This window comes from Phasianus colchicus, chromosome 8 (genome assembly GCF_987193195.1).
Source record: "Phasianus colchicus chromosome 8, bPhaCol1.hap1.1, whole genome shotgun sequence".
NCBI lineage: Eukaryota > Metazoa > Chordata > Aves > Galliformes > Phasianidae > Phasianus > Phasianus colchicus.
The window spans coordinates 26,389,783-26,413,089 of NC_143443.1; the positions used below are offsets into that span (position 1 = coordinate 26,389,783).

Consider the following 23,307-nt stretch of genomic DNA (forward strand, 5'->3'; position numbering starts at 1 on the left):
AGGATTATTACCTTTTCTTCACATTTTTCTTTCTCCTTTAAACACAACTAATTTCTTCAGAAATGGAACGTATTCAGCACTGTAGCCTGTCTGTTTTGTTCTCTGTCCTGTCAGTGCGACTTTGAGGAATCTTAATCTTTTAATCTTAATAAGGGTGAAATATCCCATTTTCCTGCTGATCTACTTCAGGAGTAGACAAACATCAGCTCAGTCCAAGGGCTGGATTTGGTCTTTGATGGCTTCTTTAAAAGCAGTACTTCCCACGTTCTGTATTATCTTGGTTCTTTATTTATGGGTAGTGTGAATGGATAGAAATTACTTCTTTTTATATGGTGATAAGTTTGGCTGCTGTGAAAATGTAATTACTTGGAGATTTCTCACTGTATTTGGAGGCACTGAATTAAAGTTTTTGGGTGGAGTGTGAACAGCTGATTTTGATTAGTTGACTCTGGAAAATTAAATGTCTCAGGTTGTCTGTTGATTATGAAGTAGTAGTTTATCCTTGGGTCGTTCCAGCTGATACAGGTACGAGGTAAAATTTTACAGAGGAAGTTCTTGCTAAACATGAAACAAGTATGCAGATCCCAGCCTGCTTCATAGTAAACAGGAATCCATGCATAAAAATGGCACCACAAACCACACTTATAAGCAATAGCTCAAAGGCTAAAGCAAGGGCAGGTTGTGTTATACTGAGGCCATTCCTATGTAATTAATGGGTATAATAGATCTGTCTGCGTTTCATTTCACTGTCCAGTCTGCAATCAGCCTGGCTTTGCCTAGCAATGCTATTCATGTTCTTAACTGAGATGGTGCAGGCTTGTTCTCGGTGTAGGTTTGTGTTCCATCATTTAGGTGCCCACGTGCTTGGCAGAGAAATGCCCTGGCAAATGAGAAATATGTCAGAAAATATATATTTTGAAGAAGCTGAAACATCATGCTGCATAAAGTTGACATATATTCAGTCAGTTTAGCGTGTTTAAAAGCCAAAAAAAAATGTAATTTCAGGTTATTTCTTCCTTCAGAAGTGTCCCTGCCAAGATGGAGTTCCAGCTGGATCAGTTTTGGAAGACACTACTTCAAAGGCTCAGTGTCCTGCCATGAATCTGCCTGCCATGCCGACATCTTGCTTGTTTATTCTTCTTCCTCTACCACTCAACAGCAGTTGCTGCATTGACGAAGAGCATTCCTCTTTTCAGCTATGGTTTGTTACAAGATAGGTAAGCTGAAACATATGGCTCACAGTAGAATTGCTTTGGATAGTGAGGAGATGAGGGGATATGTGGAAATTAACACTTTTACTAGCTCAAGAGCAAATGTCTTTTCTGTTTAGAACATCATGTCATTCTTGCAGTTTGCTGTTTGAATAGCGTGTCATGAAAGTGGCATCTGCCAAATACCAAGCAGGCATTTCAGTTCTTTGTGTCGTCATTCTCTGTGAAATAAATGGAAGGGGTTTGAACGAAAGACAGTCTTCATACAGCAGCCTGTCACTTTGCAAAGCAGCTGTGAAATTAATGGGAGTACAAATGAAATGAAAAGCAGCTGATAATTAGGCTGCTGGGTGTTAATTTTAAATAGAAATTAGGTAATCAAGAGAATGCTATCGAGAGGCATATATTTTGTTTGTGGGTTTTTTTGGTTTTTTTTGTGTTTTTTTTTTGTTTTTAATATCCTAAGAAGGGTTCCAGCTGGGTGACATGGCAAATTACAGCTCCTGGTAGGAATTTGGTTATCAGAAGGGATTCAAGGTCCTACTGAGCTTGAAAGGAAGTGGATTGTGATGGTAAGGATGGTATAGTGAAGCATGATTTTTATTTGTAGTAAATAGGTTGCAAAACTTAGTTGAAACTTCTTCTATTGTTAATCTACACATCTGATTTGTTGTGTTATTATTCTGGAACTCCTATCAGGGCATGAGTGTGCATGTAAAAGAATGGAGAAGGTGCATAGGTATTCCTCCATTTCTGCTATGGTGGGCATGCTAGATAGAACATTTTTCAGTGATTTTGGCTTAAGGATTGTAACACATCATGACAGAAGGCATGTGGAGTCTGTTCTTTCTATGAGTGAGTAATTATTTAATTACCACGCCTCTTCTGTGCAATCCAAAAGAAGAGGAGACTTCTTGGTGTTAATCAGACCATAAGACATACATATATCTGAATTGAAAACCCTAAATCAAAGAGGGGATCAGAACACAACTTAACTGATAACAAAATAGCAGTTCTTTACATTCTGAAAGGTTTTACATTAGTACGTGATTTTTCTGAAATTCAGAGTTGAGTTTGATTTGATTCACATTTGATTTGCCTGCTTGTATTGAACCATGTGATTTGTACATCTCATGTCAGAAATCAAAGGGAGCACTCATAAAAACATGGGCTTCTTCAGCTCCAAAAAAAAGCCAGTCCTCTTCAGTCAGGGATTTCAGGTCATGATTTATTACACCTCTGTTATTTGTCTGATTTTTATTTCCTTTTATACTGGGCATGAGAGAAGCTCTGAAACTTGCTTCTATGATGATGCTTTCTTGTTCTTGGTTGCAGACTATTGCGTGGTGCTAGTTTCTCTGTCTCCCTTGTATAGCTAAGCAGCCCCTGCTGTCTTTCTCTGTGGCTGTTCACTGGGCAATGGAACAACATTCTAGATAACACTTTGCTTCCCATAACCTCTCTCCAAATCCTGTAGCCTTTTCTACAGTGTTTGCAATTAAATGTTAACAATGAGTTGCATGGGAAAATAATTCTGCATTACAGCTGAATGTTGTGCCAGGTCAGCAAGTCTGTGAGTGGCTGCCTGCATGTCCTTCCTGTGCCAAAACAACAGGCATTCTCTTTCTAGTCTGTGAAATATAGAAATGGCTGAGTGCACCTACTGCTGTGTTTTTTGATTAGGGGAGGGAGATAGCAGTTTGCAAAGCAAAACTGAAATTGCCTATGAGAGAACAAGCCTTAATGGTAAGGATCTCCTGCCTTTCACACTGTGCTTAGGAGAAGCAAGACTTCATTATCTTTGGTGCTTCTTTTGCTGTTTTGGGGTGCAGCAGTAACATCTGAAGTGCCAGATTAGGATGCTGCTTTTACAGCTCTGCCTGAGATCAGGGTATGTAAAAATGGAGATTAATTCTTTGAGATATGCCCTGCTTCAGCTGTAAATATAGCCCATGCTTCCTAATGATGGATCTGATTTGGCATGTGAGTGTAGCACTGAGTGACAGCTCTGTACCAAACACTGTCCAGATGGTGAGCTCTTGTAGAGCTTTACTCTCATTCCTCACAGACCTACTTATTAGGTGATTTTGTGCCCTCACATGATCAGGCACAAGAGCACATGCCAACTGACAGCAAGGTGAGGGACGGAAGAAGTTCCACAAGTGGAGGAAAAAGACACTGAATGTTACTGTCATTCTCAGATATCTGCCAGAGGACACTGTCAAAAGCAGGATCCCTGTGTAATTGATCTTGGTCTGCTGTGACTGAAGCAGAGGTACGGGCATGAAGACGTACATCACATCATGAACTGCAGAAAGGGAGAAAGGAGTGAGGTGGCAGAGTGCTGAGGAAGGGCAATGTGTCAATTATGGTGAGAACTGGGAAGCTGTGAGGGACGCTGATCAAATAACATAAAGCTAAGGAGAACATAGAGACAGCGAGGCCGTGGAAGTGGCAGATATGCCTAACAACCTGAGAACTATCTAAGGCTAGTTCTATCAGCAGTCTCTTGTGGCTAGGTAATACAGAAGTACATCATGCATACTTTTGTTGCCTAATATTGATTGAGTTATTGTACACATAATCTTCTTTCCACTACAGTACTGTAAATTATGCATATATCCCAGGTTCATGCTTGGTGCAGGACACTAAGCAGTGTCTTGCATGTCTTAAGAGCATGCAAGGCTAACAGGCAGCTTCAGTCCAAAGCACTGCTCTTTATGTGGCATGACAGCTGCTGTTGTGAAACCTAGTAGAGTCTATGACCTGCCAGTCTGTTTCTCCAGTGCTAACCTAATAGCTAAAATAACCCCGTAGGATTTTCAGGCAAAGAACTCCAGAACTGATATGGAAATGCTGAAGAGTCAGAACCTTATTTCCCTTTATTCATCTTCCAGGCCTCATGCTACCTGGCTCGATGTCATAAGGAAGAATGCTACCGCTAATGCAAGGATGGAGATCCAGGAGGATAAAACCTTCACTCCATCATAGATTTTCTTTATCACAGATTCTCTTTGTCAAGCGATAGCAACTTGTTCAACTAGTTGTACAGCAGGATCATGCTCTACTGAAGTGGTTTCTTTTCCATCAATGGTTAATTGTTATCCCTAAGAGCATAGCAAAACCATAACACCTCAGATGTTACTTGCTTGGTGGCATGACAGATGCTGTTGCTGTTGTAATCAGCATGACATGCAGGGGTGGTGCTAGCTCACTAAAATTAGAAAGAACTGAAGGCTCACCCTGAAGTACAAACATTGTTATTATGTGACTTGCTTGTTTTTGTCATTTAGCTAACAATTGTCCCATCAGAATAGGGATAATGCATGGCAGATGAAGAACAGTGATTTTATTGAACTCTCCACGCAGGTGACTCATGTTTTGCTCTATTTGTTTTGTTTTTTTTTTTGTCAATTTAATTTATTGTAAAAGACCAACTGCTATCCTAAAAGGCATGCCAGGGAAAGAAATGTGAAAGCACACAAAATGCCACAAAAATCTTCAGTTTCGGGTTGTTTGAAAATCAAAATTTTTCACTCGCATGCAGATAGTGCTGCTGGTTTGGTTTGAAAAGTTAAGTTTACCTCCACACTAATTTGCTCTCCCCTATGATGAAAGGCATTCAGCACCTCAATTTTTCTGCTTTTCCATTCTCAGTGAGTAAGTCCAGTGTTTCTTTGGTTAATTAAAGTTTACTGCAGGAGGAGCAGGAGTGGGTTGAGAGCACTGATGAAGAGATGACTAACAAAGTAATCGGCATGTGATTAGAGTGTGGGCTGCCAGGCACAGATTAGCCCTCCCTGGACTCTGCTTTTATCTTAACTCCATGTTTTGAAATAATTCCATGTTAATAATATATAGAATTTCTATCCCATCTAGCTTATCACATTAGAGTGAACTAGACAAAATGACTCAATTTCAAAGGCTCTGATTCAGCTCAGGCTGCAGCCACTCACTTGAAATATGAAGTTAGGTGACTGACTCCTCTTTGTTTCTTACAGATTCTCACTCTGTGGGAAGTCTAAGGGGGAGAGAATTGGTCAGAGTGGAAAATTAAGGTGACATTATAAAGTCTCCTCATGAAATGCATCAGTGACAGTCACGTCTCAAAACTCCATGTGAACTGACAGCCACTGGAGGGTGGGGAGTATGTGGAGGTTTGAGTTGTGGATAAATCATGAAGAGAAAAATAAAACTTTTCCCAGAGGGAGAGCTGCCACGTATGCTTGCAAAGAAAGTTGTTTATTTGCTCCCCACAGTGTTTTCTACAGTTACTTGAAAATGTGGTTTTTTTCCAGTTCTTTTTCTTCTTAAGTAAGAAATCTTGTTTGATTACTAACACATACCTGATGCAAAAGAACAGAAAGACTTGCTTTAAACATGCCACATTAATGTTTCCTGCTGGTACTCATATCCTCTTCCCCCTATGTAACTGATATCCCATGAGTCTAATACTGAGGCATTAGCTTAACTGCTGTGCAGTTAACAAAATAGTGACCTGGGGAAAGTACTGACTTGCAGAGAGAAGAGAGGGATGTTCATTCACTTCTGCCCCAACTCCTACGTCTGTTGTTATGACTATGGGGAAGAAATCATATATGATGGGAAGAGAGAGCATAGAAGCTGTAGGTTACTGAGGACATGGCAGGGAAGGGAAGGAAGAAATCATATGAAAAGCTGATGTCAGTGGCATGTGGATGACATGGATGCTGCTTCAGAGATGACTACCATAAAATGCAGTGCTCATTCCATCAGAAGTAGAGACAGCGTCATCCAAGTTGTTTGACTAGCTGTTCTTAAATAACACACTTGAAATTTGAACGTTGATGGCTAGGAATAAAACAGAAAAAAAACTCTTGACCATGAAATACAGAAGAAAAGGAACTTAAATCACTGAATATGGTACTAATACATTATTTGTGGAATCTTAGAAAAGCAGGAGAGGAAACAAGGAGAGAAGGGGGGAGGAAACTTCAGTTTCCTTCCTGGAGAGTTTAATAAAGTTTCAGTTTGTTGCTTCTCTCTGAGCACAGCTCTCTGCTATGGCCCTGATGGTTTGGGGGAGCTTTCTGCCAGAGGGTGCAGTCATCATTCCACCTCCTGTGGACATGCAGGATCTCTCAGGGGGCTGCCACGGCATTGCTGTCTCACTTGAAAATAGTGGAAGAACCCGAATAACTTAAGCCTGTAAGTGGATAGTACTTCTGAATAATTCTTTTTAATTGCTGCTTAAGACAGCTGTGACAATCTGCATGTCTTTGAGCACTTTGTTGGATGGTGATGTATCCAACTAGTCTTAATGAATTGGTAATTGTTTTCTTCTTGCAGGGTAACACTGGTTTACTTCTTTGATTTTTTAAATTGTTAAAGGTGTTCATTTCTAATCCACTTGAAGCTGCCAATTGAATATTTGTTTTAGAAAAACATACAAGTTAAAATGGTATCTTAATCAGTTTTCTTGGCAAAGCACTTAATGATGCTCTGCTTAAAGCCAAAACCAAACCAAAACAAAACAGAAATGTGCTCTTTATGATGCAAAGTGAAGAAGAGAACCTTCATGCCATAATGACAGATGGATAAATTTGCACATTAGCTGAATAGTATGTACAATTTGTTGTCTCTTCAGATATTTTTCTACACAGAAAAACAAAGTTAGTTTCACAAGTACCAAATCTGATAAAGTCATTCTTGAGCTAGAAATGATCTTCCAGGTGCTCAAGGAAGACATTTGTATGTGTCATGTTCAGTTCAGTGTGAGGCCCTTGAAATTGGTAATGGCAACATGAGCCCCACTCTCCTGTTTCAATTCTTACTTTACCTAAATGTGGGATTTAGGAGGGATGACTAGATCAGTAGGTGTTGAGCACTGTGATACTCTTATTTATCTTGATAGAAGTTTAGAAGTTGGAGCTTGAATAACCATGGTGAGAAGGTGTTTTCTGACCAAACCCTTTATTCTTGAAAACCGTAGAGAGGGAGCAGCCTTAGGTTTTAGATAACTCAAGGGGAAAGATTTTGCTATGGGCTGTTGTAAGTCTGAATTCAGCAGTGAAAGCCTGTTAGCCTGTCTGAAATGCTTTTTTCTTCCTTTTTTTTTCTTTTCCCCTAAACTAATCTGAAGATTTAAAGACCATCAGTGGTCTCATTTTGATCTGGAAGCCAGATGAGTATTCAAAAAAAAAAAAAAAAAAAGGTAAGGGAGGATATACTATCTAACATGGAGTTTAAATTGCAGCTTTCAAAACAAGCTTGAAACAAAAAAAAAAAGGAACTGTTAAAACAGATCATTTGGCTGTGGTTTCGCTTTTTATGGCAGTGCTGCTGAAATCATCTTAACCAACTTCCATGCTGGGTTCCCCATGCTGCTAGCACAGCAAAAGTTAACTTATTTTTTTTGCATCTGGATCAAGTTGCCCATTCTGGTTGCCAGTGTGGGTGTCCAACAGCCATGCCAGCTCCCTGATGGGAATGATGTGGAATGTGGACTGCTACTACGGAAGTTCTTGGGGAACCACATTCACAGCAGCTTTTAAGCAGTAACTCACTGCTGTAACGGTCCTGGTTTTGGTCATCCCAATGACTGAGTCATTGGCCTGCTTGGAACAAGGAAGAGAAGCAGTTCCTGGCACACGTTTATCAACAGGCAGCTGTGGAGACAGGTGGCACGAGCTCCTTGTTTGTCTATGCTTTGATATCGCCTTAGAGCTCCAGCCACCAAGTACCACTTATGTGGCAGGCACTGACCTGTAAATGAAACTGCTCTTTGCAGCTGACCTGTCGGCTCTCCATGGTCTCTGGAAGTTGCAACACAATCAAGATCTTAGCAAGTAGCTAGGTTCAGTTTCATTTGCTAGGCTTCCAACTTAAGGCTTTCTTGTGATATTTCGTATTCAGTTTGGGCTCTGAAATGAATGCTGCTTTGCTTAATAGCAGTGAACATGAAACCATCTATTTGTCTATGCAGCTGTCTGCAAAGGTGTCAATTTTGGTTGTCATTTTTAATGTCGGTGTTTGTGCAGTTTTGAAACCTGCTGGTCTCGGTGTGTTATGTTACACAGTTATGAAATCCTATTGAGAGAAAACTGAAAAGACTACCAATGGTATCACCAAAGAAGGCAATGAAGCAGCTCATACAGACAAATGAGAAGAGCTGAAAGTTGTTTTCAAACTTCCCTTTTCCTTGTCCTGTGTGGGGTGGGTGACGGGGGAGGACCTGCTATTTGCAGATGGCAGAATGATTCATCACTTTATGGAACCTTAATACTGGCAAGGGAAGATGTCATTAACTGTGCTGAATCTCTGTGTGATCTGCACATTTGGTCCAGAGCATAGCATGCATCTGTACACTCACTCTGCCTGCTGCTCACCAAGTTCCTCTCTCACTCCTCTGCATGCACGTCAGAAGTTGCTTGCGATAAACTCTAGATTTATGGGCAAGTGACTTCAATGGTAAAGTGCTCTGATCTGCTTGGATGACAAAGGGCTACTCCTTGCTTATTAATAGTGACTTAAGAGACAAATGGCTGGTTAATCTGTGGTAAGATACACAAGACTGATGTGCACTGACTGGGCATTGCAGTACTTGCGCAGCAGCTTTTCCCATAGCCACTGTTATGGGACGGTCTGCTACTTCATGGGAAGTTGTGTGGGGAAAAAAAAAGCATTAAACTTCAGATGAACCAGGCTTTCACAGAAGGTAACATTTGTTTTCAGGTTCCTGGTTGGTTGTTGTCCAAGAAGATAACTGAGATTCTAAGTTATAACGCTTAGACTACAACACTGTTTTAAAGATGATACTACTAAGAGGAGGAATGTGTTTAAAAATATAAGCAAGCAAAACAAGCAAAAAAACCACACACAGAATTTAATAAAGAAAAGACAAAAAGGAAGACTCCCTGTTTCTGTTGTTCATATAGAAAAGGTGAAGTTCTTCAGCTGGAGAGCTCCATATGTCTGCGTCAGTCAGCCGAGTGACTCAGTGTTGTGATGCTAATGTAGGTCTGACTGGATTGGAAGCCCAAATATATATAACAGAGAAAAACTCAGCATAGCTTCGTTTGAGAGAAGTGAGTAATTTTTGTTTCCTAATGCATACCTCAATTTAAACCCTTTTATCTTTCACCACTGTATTTCCTTCCTGTTTCCCTGGTCTTGCATGCTTCATTCAGCAGGCTACCTCAGAAATAACTGTTCCTCTCTTTTTTGTAGCAAATAATTGTATTTCTTTCTGAAAATCTGAGGACTTACCTGCACAATATTCCTAAATAAATTTAAGGCATGTCCTTGCTGATTTTAGAAAAATTGTACCTCCTTCAGTTTAACTTCTTTTATGTGGAAAGCAAATCTTCAAAGTTGGTAAATCACAGCAGTCATTTCTTTATCCTGGATTAAGTTCAAATACCAGCTTGTCCTTAAGGCTCACCTGTCTTAACCTAAATAAACTTCCAGTGGTAGGATGGTGCTGCCTTTCTTTGTCATTGTTTGAAATGATAAGAGCAAGAATGTAACTAATCACCCTTACTGTAGAATTAATTGCACAGAGCTAAGATTTGCTTCCTTTGGCCAGCTATCCTACCTGCTTGGTGTACACCCTGTATCAGAGAAAGATACTCTGATTCATAACAGGGGAGAAAACACAGTGGTAGGAATGATAGCAAGTGTTGAACATCACAGATTTGTATAGTGTAGCATCTCAAAGGCTTATAGATCTCCTCTTTGTCTTCCAGCTGTCTACTTCTAGAGATGATGTATCTGAAGACTACATAATGTATCCCGTAGGGGAAGTTTGCTGGCAGTGTTTCCCCATTGAACTCTCAGATTTGGATATGCCTCTGATTTATTTGCTCTTCTGCAGTTGTGTGGTGGGCAATATTATGCTGGCAAGGAACATATGCTACAAAACCTCTGCTGTGCTACAGCTTGTCATACTGCAGTGCACTGTCAGAAATGGCCCCTGAGAACATCTTGCCTTGGATGGCACAGCCATCCTCAGCTGCCAGTTGTGCAGCCCTGATAATGCCAGGAGATTTTGCTAATACTATCCTTCAACAATCTGGGATAAATAAATCTTTAATTCTCTTCTGGAGAGTTTGTTCTTGAAAGTGGAGGAGAAAGAAACCCCTGGGTTAAAGTAAAAAAAAAAAAAAAAAAAAATTTAAAAAAAATCTTGCAAATGATCTTCCAACAAGCATCTCTGTGCCATGCAGGCAATGAGGCTAGCAATGATAGCGTGGCATAATTCTCTCAGTGTGCTTAGTAGGGGAGCATCTTATCAGTACCTGATGCTGAAGTATTACTTGGACATTTTTTCTTGGGTTGTACTCACGTGATTACAAAAGTAACTTACCAGCAAATAAATTTACTTTGTGCAACACTATTTTTTAGTATTTTATTAGCAAAAAAGCTTTTTACAAACACCACGAAAGTCTTGCATAACAGTGGAGATAAAATATCAGTTTAGACACAGCTTAATGGATCCCTGCAGGTTTTGGGGTAGCTGGAAGTGGGAAGGGTCTTGGCTGTCCTGTGGAATAAGCTGCCTGTACTGATGGTATGTCAGGAACGTAGCTGGAGTGGTCTTAGCATGACAGCACAGGCTTTCCCTTGACTCACATTATCATCTGACAAGAAGTGAAAGGGGCCAGAAATTCAGATTCCAGCTTAAGCAAATAGGAAGAAGTTAGCTCGTGTCCAAACAAGCTGTGAACCCAGGATATCAGCTTGGAGGCCTTGCAGGCAGTCAGACATCAGTTGTCCTGGCTTGGCTTCTGCTGAGATAACTGGGCTCTAGTTTGGTACCTTCTGGGAGCAGCTGGGCAAGTTGGCCAGATCTTCCTTCTGCTGCAGAGAGTAATCTGATTTGTTTGTTCCTGCATTCTCAGCCACCTTGCTGAATTGTGCAACTGGAGAGGAGGTAGGGGAAAAAATTGTGGTTTACTGTAATATATGTTATATGTAATATGTTGCAGTGTAATGTATGTGTTGTTATATACAATACCAAAAAAAAAAAAAAAAAATCAACTCACCCAACATTGGAATGTGAGCAATTCTCTCCTATTACCCAGAAGCAGTCAGCTCAGGAGCTGGTTATGTGTAATGCACCAGTCATAAAGCAGTGGGAGTATGTTAAAAATCAGGGAATGGAGTGAAAGGGGGCTGGGAGGTAGTCTTGGAAATGAGTAGTCCTCTCCCACTCAGCAAGGCAGTTCCATTATCTGAATTAGTATAAAAATACCCACCCACCCCAAGGAATGCACTGAGTCGCTCCCTCCATGCCAAATATCTCTGATTGAGAGTAATTACTTGCTTTTGACAGAGCCCAGCATGGATCTGCATGGAGTGTTTGAGTAGGAGGTGAAAAATCAGCAGCTAATGCGATGGCTTCTGTTTTTGTTTTATTTATTCTGAAACTGTTTTCCAAGCCCAAATAGCAGCCTGCCAGGGAAGGTGTGTCTCTGCTTGGGGTTCATTATAGTTGCTATCTAGCAACACGTCTCTGGCTAATTGCACTTGGTTTGTGAGTGACAGCCTTTGATTGGACAGCATACTTCACTCTCCTGGGGAGGGAGATACTTTTCAGGTCACAGATTAAGTCATTCCTAGATAACAATTTCATGCCATGTTATGGCAGTACATGCTTGGACTAAAGACTACCACCACTTAACTCTCTAAGGTCCTTCCACACATCTGCTGGAAACATGAGACAGGGCTTAAATCTTGCAGCTGATTATCTGCCATTTTATAGCAGCACGAGGACATTCGCCACTTCAAGCTCACTTCTAATAAGAGCCAGGTACAGAGTTCAATGACTTCATGCAATGATGTCCAAGTTGTCATTACTAGGAGATTTCCACTCCACTTGGATGCAGAGACAGTAGAGAGCTTCATGATGAGGCATTTTAAATAGCAACTCCTCTGAGCAGCCTATAGGTTCTGGGTAAAATCTCAAGAAACTAAAGGGCTCTTACCAAAAAAAAACCAAAAAACAAAAAAAAAACCTACTATCAATAATAATCAAAACATCACCCTCTGTTGTGCAGTCTGTTGGACAACATTTCTGACCCTATGCCACTTCTGACACTGAGCATGGAGCATCAAAGGCCAACATGCTCATTCATTAGTAGATTTTGGTCTGCAGCTCTTAACTGAGGCCAGCATCTAGGAAACGATTTGAGGAATGTACCATTCCTGTAGTGTTCCACATTTGCTATTTGAGTTGAGTTGCTTAAGGAAAATGCACAGCACTTTGCTGTCTGATGGGTTTTAGTTATCATCTGCAACACTTAACGAACACAGCATCTCTCTGCTTGCCCTGGCATTTTCCATAGTTCTCATTTTGCACTACCACTAATGTGGGATAACAACACGGATAGCTTGCCATCGGTATTTGCATTCACACTGACAGAATTCCTTGGCCACGCAGAGTGCATCAGCTCTCCCAGCTGATCACAACATTTAACATGAGAGTGTTTTTTTTATGCATCTGGTTTGAAATGCATCAGCTCTTGTAATGATGTGGAATTCTTGCTTCAATTTCGTTAGAAGAAAGAAACCTAAGATTGGTTAAATATCTTCAAATGATGCATCTCTAAAGAAATGAAAAAATATGGTTGTTAGACACAACTACTTTAAAATTCCTACCTAAAATCATAGTCTCTCATATGTAAGGCTCACAGCAGCTGTCAGTGGTGTAATAGCAAAGACAGCAATGATAGGGTTTGGTCCTGGTTTCCCCAAACAAAAACAAGAGCGGGATTTGAGCCATGATGAGAACTATTAGCAGTTGCTTGAAAAACAGAGATTTCCCTGAACTTTAGTGAGGAAATGCCTCCACTTTGTTCCTTGGGAACTGTCAGGTTTTTCTAATAGAGGGGAGGCCTTAGGATAGCCTGAGGTCAGCTGGGTCTCTTTTGCAGCTCAATCACTCCTAACCTTCCTTTTCTGGTGTCTCATTTGTTAGAGGCAAGCCAGCTGTTCTGAAAAGTCAAAGGGGAGTCAAATCTTTCTTCCCGGACAGTATATGAGCTAGGAGGAGGCGAGAGAGGAAGGAAAGCAAGGGACGCAACTGGTCTCTTCATTGCTTTTCTTTTTTTCTGTTTTCAATAGAGCTATAAATGTCACTTTCCTCCTAATGTATCTGGAGAGTGAAGTGCTCCTGCTACTGAAAAGGTTCATGTGACTCCAGCAGTAAGTTTCTTTGCTGTACCCCCTTCTCTCTCCTTGAGGGAAGCATCTAAGGGCAGGAGAGATAGCTGTGCACATCCCTTCCTTGCTACAGAGAGCCTGATTTTTGAATGCCTGCTGTTGGTTATGTTTGCTTGTTTGTTTTGGCTTTTGTTTTGGTTTAAAGATCATCTAGAATCACATAGTGGCCTTTATCAAGGCTGTAAATAGGCAGGGTTCTGCCTCGTACAAAGTTCTTATGTTTCTTTCTTCCCCAGCCATATTTCCTTAGCTGGTTGTCTTAGGGCAGAAAATGAATAAATCAATGAATGAATGGATGCATTCTTTCTCGACTTTCCCGGAAGGTTCCTCAGGTTAACATACTTAGTGTAGGAGGAAAACTGGCTTTGTGTTTGCCCTTGGACTGTTTTGTGAGTATAACAGAATTCAGCTCATGGGGATGTCAGTCAGTTTTGCTTCCTTTCACTTGCACGGAATTCACTTAGCTTTCTTTACTGAAGTATTCATGATGCTGTAATTATTTTTTTTCTCAAGTAGCTTAAAATGCTCTGTTGAACAGAGCTCTGAATGTAAGGGTTTAAACAGGCTTTGAGGCAAATGATACTACAAATGCTTAGAAAAGCATCCTCAAATCTACAAAATGCTTTGTGTAGCGATGACTTTGCTTCCCTCGCACGCCTACATCTGTTGTGTTATGTAGTATCTTGCTAATGCACTGTTGGGTGGACTGGAGCTGTGCTGCCTTTAAAGGTATGCTACAAAAACAGAACAATTTGCTGGTTCTGTCAGGATGCTGGCTCATCTTAAGGATTTATCTACCTTTATTTGTTGCAGGGGGATCTATAATTTCAACTGCAATATGCAGTAGCAGAGCTTACCACCAGCTCGCATACTTACATAAACATCATATGGATAGGTATGAAATAGGGAACTGGAACACATGTAGGTGATAATGGTAAAAATACAGCTGAGGAAATACACAATTCCCAGCCTCTTGCTTTCCATGGCTGTTATGGGCATTGTCGTTCTAGCAGACAAGGCATCACTGTCTATAGACAACATTTGTATTCAATGCTGTCTTAACACCTGAGCAGCTTCTAAAGTAAATGAGGATCAAATGAGAATCTGGGGACTAATTTTGGCAGAACAATGCCTCTTTTAATCTATTGTGTGTATTGACACACTCTTTGCAACACCATACCTGAGAGTGAGGAGTGTTTGAAATCTGGTATAAATAAGTTCATGCCTTGAACTTGAATGCAGTGGCTATTGCATGTCTGAAACATGAAGATGTTTTGCACAAAGTGACAGTGTTATAAGCTAATGCTCAGCTATCCAAGCAAGCAAGCTGATGAATGGAGACAGCTGGCATTTGTTTCTGACCAGGCCAGATACAGGAAGGAAAAATGCTTCAAAAACATAACTCAAATCTGTCAAGCTGAAGGGATAAAGCTGAGTTCATGAGACTACTTTCTTCTTTTGCTGAACTGAATTTCTCCTGAGTCAGTTCATCTTCCCTATAAATGGGACAACACCAGACTTTTGTTAGCTCTTTGGTGTTTACATCACACCTGAATACAACCTGCTCCTTCATGAGGGGAAGATGTGAAGTCATATCTTTATAAGTTGGGTATCAGAATTCAGCAGCCTTCCTCCAGAATTGTTATCTACCCATAAGACGTTGCTTTCTGTCCTGTCAGGTTATTCCCTCTTTTATAAAGAAAGTTTTTGCAGTTTGTTATAGCTGCAAGAATTCTTGTCAGTAAGTACATTTCACATCCTGAGGCAGTCAGTTATGCCCAGGGAGGATGCTTATGAGTTCAACCATGTACTGGCTATGTATTCTGGCTGTCACCCAGTGATCAACAGCTTTGTGAAAAGAACTGGACTTCTTCAATGGACTTCTTCCTATATCCTATTAATCTGTGTAATTTCACCAGTGCTTTCTTCGGCGATGAAAGTAAAGAATTTTGCTAACAACAGTATTATCTGCTAATAAGACTTCTACTAGGGCCTGTATTTAAGAGCTTCAAGCTGTTCTACACTTTTTCTTCTCTTTCATAGTTGACTGTTGAAGAGAGTGGAGAAATCTCACTTTCTCATCTTCACACAAAGAGGAAGACGTCATTTCTGTGAATGTGATTTCAGTCATTAATGCAAATAGGAAATGGTATTGGCCCCTCTGAAATAGATTTCCTTTGCCTTATTGGGTTGGGGCTTTGCAGAGAGCTGGGTTTCAGAGAGGACAGCCATACTTATTGAATGAAACTGACACTCCTATTGTTCCTCTAAAAATGAAGTTGCCATTGCAGATAATGATTACATATTAGACCTACACACAATTGTAAGTTTTATGAATTTAATTTGTATATTTGAATTTGTCTGGTACTCAGGTTGTCTCTGTCCAGAAAATTAGATATTCTGTGGGAGAACTGAATGAAGAGATGCAAGCGTTTAGTGAAACTTGAGGAGAATTTGAGTCCCAGAATGGCTTTAATATTTTCAAGATTTAACATACATGGCTGTGATTTCTAATGGAGAAAAGGTTTTCTTTGTGCAGATAAGTTTTAGTTTCCTTTAAAAGTGAGAACAAATTGGTGGATATACTGAAAGCATTAGAGAAAATGGAACGGAGTTCAGCTTAACTGATCTAAGAGTGGCACAGCACCAAGCCTTGACTTGGAAAACCTGAGTTCCATGCCCTGCACTGTCACTGGGGACATTGGCTGGTCACCCAGCAGTTCAGTGTACTCTGTGATGGGAGTGATATGACTTCCCAGCTCAGTGGTGCCTGTGATGGTAATTACTTCTAAAGATTGTGAGATGGCAGAGCTGGGTAAATGTTGCACAAATGCTCTGACAAATAGAAATGACTGTACAGTGGTGGTGCAGCAGCAGCTTTTTGTCTCTCTCACACTGCTCCAGCTCCAGAACAAGCAGAGGTGGAAAATTGTTTCCAGAGGCACTACAGAGAGTCATGAATGAAGCAGCAAGTAGGCAGGCTGGTGGAATATCAGTCATGTCTACTATAGTCAATGTAAGTGATCTCATCAAAAGTGGCATTTCTTTTTGATTGTTTTCCAAATCATGGTTTCAGTTTTTAATTGCAACAGTCAGTGCAAATAAACATGAGTCTACGCTGTTTCTCTTTCCTTTTTTTCCCCACTTGTACAGGAAAAGCTTGAAAATATGGAATGCAATTGAGCTTTTCCCTTTAGTGGATGTCTACAGGCAGCCAAGATGTCAGGCAGCAGTGCAATTTGAATTTGTGTTGTGTGGTTTCAATGCTACCTAGGAGTTGAATTGATTTTGTGGAATGACAAACAAGTAGCTGGAAATGCCAAGGAAATGGAGTATGGACATCACTGCTAGAGGGATGCTCGAGAGGTTTTAGAGCAAGATCACTGCTATCAGGCTCTCTTGCACAGTGTGATCCACACTGCTTAGACAGGTATATCACTCAGTACCACTTTTCTTATATACATAGCAGAGATTACTTCGGTCTTCCTTCTTTATCTTTGCAGGCTTTCTGATCATCTCACCATCTTCTTGCTCATGTTTTAACTGCATATGAAAAATAGACATATTTAGAAGTAAAATTGTTATGAAAGTCACAGTGAAATTACTGTAATTTGTTACTGTAAACAGATGATCTGTATGTCTTCAATTACATTTCAGGCAAGCAGTCTCTGAAAATGCAAATATGTGGTTTAGTGCAGCACAGGCTGCAAGAAGGGGGAAGAGATGCGTGGGAGGACCTCTTACTACTGCTTGATCTCGTGCTGCTGGTGGTATTTAGCAGAGGAAAGTACAGTTTATTAAAATGTAGGCTGTAGCGAGAAGTGTCATGCAGGGACAGAGGCTGGCTGAACAGTTCTGCTAAATGCAGTCAGTTCAGAAAGCCAAATGTTAGTACTGCCCTGATGAAGAGGGTCTTCCTAGGCTTCCCCTACTGTCCTGTAGCTCCTCAGTGCAGCTCAGAGGATGCTTCTTGGGACCCTCATGTTTCCCCCAACAATGATCTGTTTAATTATGGTCATCCTTACTGCATGCTAGGCCTGAAAAGTAAGGTGCCCTCTCTCTTGACAGTGGTTCCCATGACTGAAGACTTGTGGCCCTGCTCTGACTCCTCCTGCTCTTCGCTCCATTCAGACATTGTCTGAGCTGACCTGAAAGGCACTGTGGCTCTCCTTCCCTTAAAGCAGCTCTCCAGGAGCCGACGAAAGGCACTCTGATCAGATCAGCATGTGTATAATCAGTGTCCTGAGTGACAAAGTCCCAACACTTTTCAAAGAAAATTTGTCAAAATTTCTGCAGGAGAGTAAAACATAACAAGAGAAAAGCTTTACAAGGAGAGATTTCTAAAGCTAAGCCTATGAAGCCAAATTCCGTGTTTGAGAACTCGGGTTCATACTGTTCTCCATATATTTAACTTCTTTCAGCCTCCATATGTTCATCCATTCCAAATTTTTTTTCTAGATTATTTTCTACTAAGGATCTTCTCGGAGAGTAGAAGGTGGGAGCTGTTGCCTTACAGTTCTTATTATATTAATTAATATAAGCGCTATCTTTAGACTCTTTGCTCCAGTAGTTCAGCAAATCCCTTAAACAGGGAAGCAGTCCAATAGTAATGGGATAAACAGATGGAGAAACAGCATCTATAGTATCTACCGTAGCATAGTATTTCTTGCTTCTTCCTCTTGTCTGGGATCTACCATATCGGGTAGATGCTGTCAGTGACAGGATGCTAAAGTCAACGAATTTCAGGTTTAATTCCACAAGAGTTTCCTTCTGCAATTCTTTTGTTGTTTCTAGGTTGTGCTTCTTTGTTTCATGGGTTTATTTCATCCATTAAAAGAAAAGAACATACAATTCAAGGTGGATGTGCTAATGAAAATACGTCAGTATCAAATCCAAACAATATTGTAAAGCTCAAACTGAGGCTTCTCCATATGGTACATTGATATTGCCAGCCAAAAACACAACATGCAACTTCCAGAGCTGGGTTCGGTGAACTTTAAAATCTGTACAAAAATAACTGGCGACAGCTTTTCTCAATGCAAAATCCTTTCTACTCTCTCCCAGAAAGAGCTGTTCCCTGCCGTTTTTCAGCACCTCCTCCTCCCCGTCTGCTTGTTCCTTCCTCCCTCTGTTCTGCTTTTTCCCACATTTGTGTGATGTCCTCCATCCCCAGCTCTTGTTCTTGTGACAGAGAGAGGATTCATCAGAGCTGTCTGTCCGTCTTACTTTCAAGAGACATTACATCACCTGCCGCCAAGCAAAGCTGCTTCCCTATGTCTTTCCCATTCTGAAACAAGATCTGTCTTGGATCAGTCCCCTTGTCTAGCTGCATCAATCTATATTCCTGACCTGACTCCAATGGCTGATGTTTCTCTTGCTCCCAGATTTCCAAACCAGCAAGCAGTTCCCCAGGGCTGGAGCACAGCGCGGAAGTTTGACTGAAACCTTAGCTCAACCTGAAACCATGAGCTGTGTGAGACAAGTCACAAACCCATCTCAGACCTGCTCTAATTGGGTCTGCAGCCATCATCTGTGCCCTGTGTGTCACCAATGCTTTTCCCTCTTGTCACCCCTAGCTTTGGGATGCTGCAGCTCGCGGGATAAATAAATGATGTTAGCCTACAATTTGTCTCCTCAGAGTTGTAGGCCAGAGAGATGTGGTGATAAGAAGGAGTGATGCCTTTAGGCTTGCTTTGTAGGTCATCAAGTTTTCTCTGGATTTTCATCACAAATTCTTCCAGTATTACACCTATGGATGTGACATCCAGAACTGTGAAAGTCCTCTCCACAAGAAGTATTAGTGGGAGCAATGCATCTCCTTCCTGAGTCATAAGAGCACGAAGTCTGCATTGCAGTGGAGTGGGAAATTGGGAAGCAGAGTGCCATAAATTTGTGCCTGATCTACACACGCTGGGTCTGTGCCAATGTAGCTGTACATGTACGTGTGGGCATAGTTTGTATGGTGTAATCTTTTTGATAGCAGATGCAATTGCATGAGAGGTCTTTATATCAGTAAATTTCATTCTGGAATATAAGCACCTTCTTAAAGCTCTAAAGCTAAAATTTTATACAGAAGCTGCTCTATTTTTGGCCGCTAACTGAAGTCACACAGGTACAAAAATGTGTGCATAAGAGCACTGAGTGGGAATGTAGCACATTAACCAATGATTATGAAGGAAGTCCAGCTAAAGAAAGGATGATGTTTTGGGGGAACAAAGCTAGGTTTTGGTGTATGAGTTTGTGAACGTTTCTGCAGTTTTGAAGTACATCTTGGTGGTAGTGCTAAATAAGTTGTATTCTGGTTTCTCTCTTTCCTTCTCAAAACTTCTGAATGCCAGTGAGGCTGAAGAAGACAATTTCAGTTGTGACGTTAGGGCTGGAAGGATTAACAGTTCCTCAGCAAGAGGCCTGCTGCTAAGAAAACAAGGGGAACTTAAAACATGTATAGCATAGCACACACAGCAGCCAGTGTTCTTTGTATCACAGGATATAAAACATGTAATGAGACAAGAAAAATGGAGAGTCATGGTATTGGATAACCTGGGCCAGAGAAAATGGCTGAAAGCTGAGAATAGCAGCAACGTCTTTCTTCCGATGCCCCTAAATGTGGATGACTGAGTACAAATGAAGTGGTCGTCTTAGGACATCGTGCTTTAATTGCTGTATGTGAAGTAGAGAGTGGGAGGAAATGAAGAAAGGGGAGGATCCAGCTCTAATTTTATTTTAGGGGGAGAGCTGTGTAAGAATAAATCGAGAGGGAAGAAAATTAAGACTGGAATTGATACAAGCTGATCTGTGAGTCATCTGTGGGGATTCTCCAGTGGGGAGTGGTGGGGCCCGTGCTGTCAGCATAGGAAAGGCCCTGGCTTCTCTCTGCCCTTCTCCCTCGTGTCTGTGGCACTGCTGGAAACTTTCTAAAATAAAGGTCAGCTTTCAAATGACTGAAATCTGGGATGCACATGAATTGTTCTCAAGATGCTTTTCAGTTTTGAGCAACACATTTCTTCACACCCTCTTCTCAATAAAAAAGAGGAGGGAGGGGAAGCAGTTGGATTGGGATGACTTCTATCATGAAGAATTTGGTGAAATATTTCTCAAGCTCTTCAATCATGTTGCCTCACTTTGTGCTGTATTAAGCTGTCAGGTTAGTCAACAGTGTGACAAAAAGGAAAACATGAAAGGATGCTAAGCAGAGCTGACACATTCAAAATGTGAATCCATTGTTGCATACCCACTAGCATTACAGCAGACTGAAAATGGCTCTCTTATACAGTATTTTATATGGCCTTTTCTCAGAGCTCAGCCTCAGGCTGTCTTACTGGGACACAACAGGTGCTGGATAGTTGGTCCAGAGACAGTTGGGCTTCAAGCATTCCAAGGGAGCATGTAGAAGTGCCCAGCTTCAGCATCATGGAGACTGTTTCACAGGCTGAATTAATTGTCACTTTCATGAGCTAAAGAAATTAGTGTTTTCAAATTCACACCATCATTAAGAATGACTGTTATCTATACAGAAAGCCTTAAATTTTATCTAGGGTGGCTGTGTTACAGCTGTGGAATTCAAAGCAATCCACTATTTAGAGAAGGGGCTATCTTTGCAAGCAGATAGTGAAACTTAAATAAAACGAAGTGCCTATTATTTTTTTTTTCTATTTGCAATCTCCAGTCTTGTTCTTATATTATTGTTATTACTTCATTGTGTCTGAAGCAACAAGACTTTAATTATGTATACTATTTCATGGGGTGCTATGACTCCTTTTTATATAGACATTTCTACAGAAAAGATCTTTGGCACTCGCTGTGATACTCCTCATAAAAGAGTAAGCCATAAGTCAACGCTGAAACAAGCTAGGAAATCTAAAACTCCTTATAATCTCAAAGGAGTGCCTCTAGCTCAGGTTTACAAACACAGCAGAAGCTATCACTTGAACCTTTTTCATGTAAAATGCATCTGGGAAATTTTTCTCAGTAGTGTGGTTTGTTAAGGATGTAGGCAAGTAATTATTGTTATGTGGGGTGTCTGTTGTAGATGCAAATCCTCCATGAATCACTAAGAAAACAGAATTTGGTTGCCTGCAACTTCCAGTTTACCATCTAAGAATGTCTATAGGGAATGTATTTCCTGTGCAACGTGTTGGCCCCTGAGCAATGTGCCCAGCTCTTCTGGTGCTGAGCTGGAAATTTTAAATGGTCGTCTTCTATCCTGAGCAACAATGCAAACAACTGATAAGATAGGAGAGGTTTTGTGACAACCTGTGTTGACAAAAGGCAATGCAAATATGATTTAGATGAAAAACCTGAGGGGAAAACAGTGTTGAGGCTCTAAATCTGAGAAGAGAATAATTCAGAAGTCATAGTGTGAGAAAGAGAAATTCAGCAAATGGATGCCCCATCCCTCAGGGCATTCAAGGCCAGGCTGGATGTGGCTCTGGGCAGCTTGGTCTAGTGGTTGGCGACCCTGCACATAGGGGGTTGAAACTAGATGATGATTGTGGTCCTTTTCAACCCAGTCCATTCTATGATTCTATGAAATGATAATTGCTGAAGAGAGGTGAAAGGGACCAGGAGGTGAATCTGGCAATAGTAAGCAAAAATAAGAAGATAATATCAATCTAGAATGTACTTGGAAGGGTAATAGATCTGAATATTAAGTTTAAGGCTAGCCATGTCATGGTCACTACCTTTCTTAGCCAGCACCTGAAGCAGTGCAGAGGGTCAGTCTAATGTGGGCCAAGATTAAGACAGGTCTATGCAAAATGTTACAATGCTTTAATTACTAGTTGTAAGCTGAATCTTAGCAGAACAAACAAGCCTGGAGTGTAGGAAGGTAATTAGCTGTGCCCAGACAAGCTAGTTTACAGCTAGCTACAGGAAAACAAAAAAAATAAGTGTTAAGAGTTTATTCTTATTCCTTTGAAGCTTACTTATTTAAGCAAAAGATGACGGCAGCATATCTTAATGTCATCTGTAGTTATTTTTGAATAGACTGAGCAATCACTTTTGGCTTTGTCAGAAGCTGTCCGTTAGTCCTCTTGGCTTTTCATTGTTGTCTTTGTGGTTTTTGTTTGTGTGTTTGCTTGTTCTTTAAGGTGAGGGAGGAATGAAGGTCTCATATTTCCATCTCCTTTCCATCGCATCAGTGATGTTATGGTTCTGTGTGTGGGGAGCAGTTTCCAATTTTGTTCCTGCAGTCAGCTGTGGCTGCAATGAATGACCTCTGGAGGGAGGTCCAGAGACCTGGTGCTTTAGGCAGATGATTAACTGTTCTCATTTGCAACCTTAGTTGTTTCCATCTACAGGAGATCATAGCCGCAATGAGGATTTTTGGGCCCCTTGGAAAAATGTGAACCTAAAATTAACTGCATTTATATTGCTTATTCATAAAGTGAATTTGAAGTGAATCTTAAGCTAGGAATGAAGATTTAAAATTAGCTCATTGGGCCAATTAAATGTGTTGGTCCTTTGCAGGTTGATTAAAATGTTCTCTCCAGGAGGAGAGATAAAATTGCATCTTGCTGAGGACCAGGAAGAAGTGGCCCTGATGTGTTTTTGAAAGACACAATCAAGAACACAGCTTCAGTAAAGGATGATGAATAAAGAGCACTTTGCACAATTACCATTGTCCCAGCCTCATGCTGGGCACGTTGTGATCACTGTAGTGGCATCCATTTGTTCAAGAGAGGCTCCTTCCACTGCTGTGTGCAGCTCCAGTCACCTTTTGATACTTTGATTACAGCTGGGTGGGTTTCCTGCAGCACAGTGCCCATGTGCATGAGTACCACGTGGAGTCACTTAACCCCAAACCGAGTGGTTAAAAAAAAAAAAACAAAAAAACCTCTTGCATGTGTGTGACTCCTTTGTGCTTGGTGCTGTGTTGTAGGTTTATCTTGGA

At 40.9% G+C, this 23,307-nt stretch overlaps 1 long non-coding RNA gene across 4 annotated transcripts in view; it reads left to right on the plus strand.

Annotated features, from left to right (window-relative positions):
• LOC116231633 (uncharacterized) overlaps positions 1 to 23,307 on the plus strand; it is a 61,549-nt gene that overhangs the window by 10,492 nt on the left and 27,750 nt on the right. For 3 of the 4 annotated variants that reach the window (XR_016468844.1, XR_016468845.1, XR_016468843.1), the window contains exon 2: positions 1,023 to 1,217. This is a non-coding gene — a long non-coding RNA (uncharacterized LOC116231633). Of the gene's footprint in view, positions 1 to 1,022; positions 1,218 to 8,924; positions 9,278 to 9,937; positions 10,326 to 23,307 lie in introns of those variants that run through there. The other variant, XR_004167509.2, reaches the window with a different exon arrangement.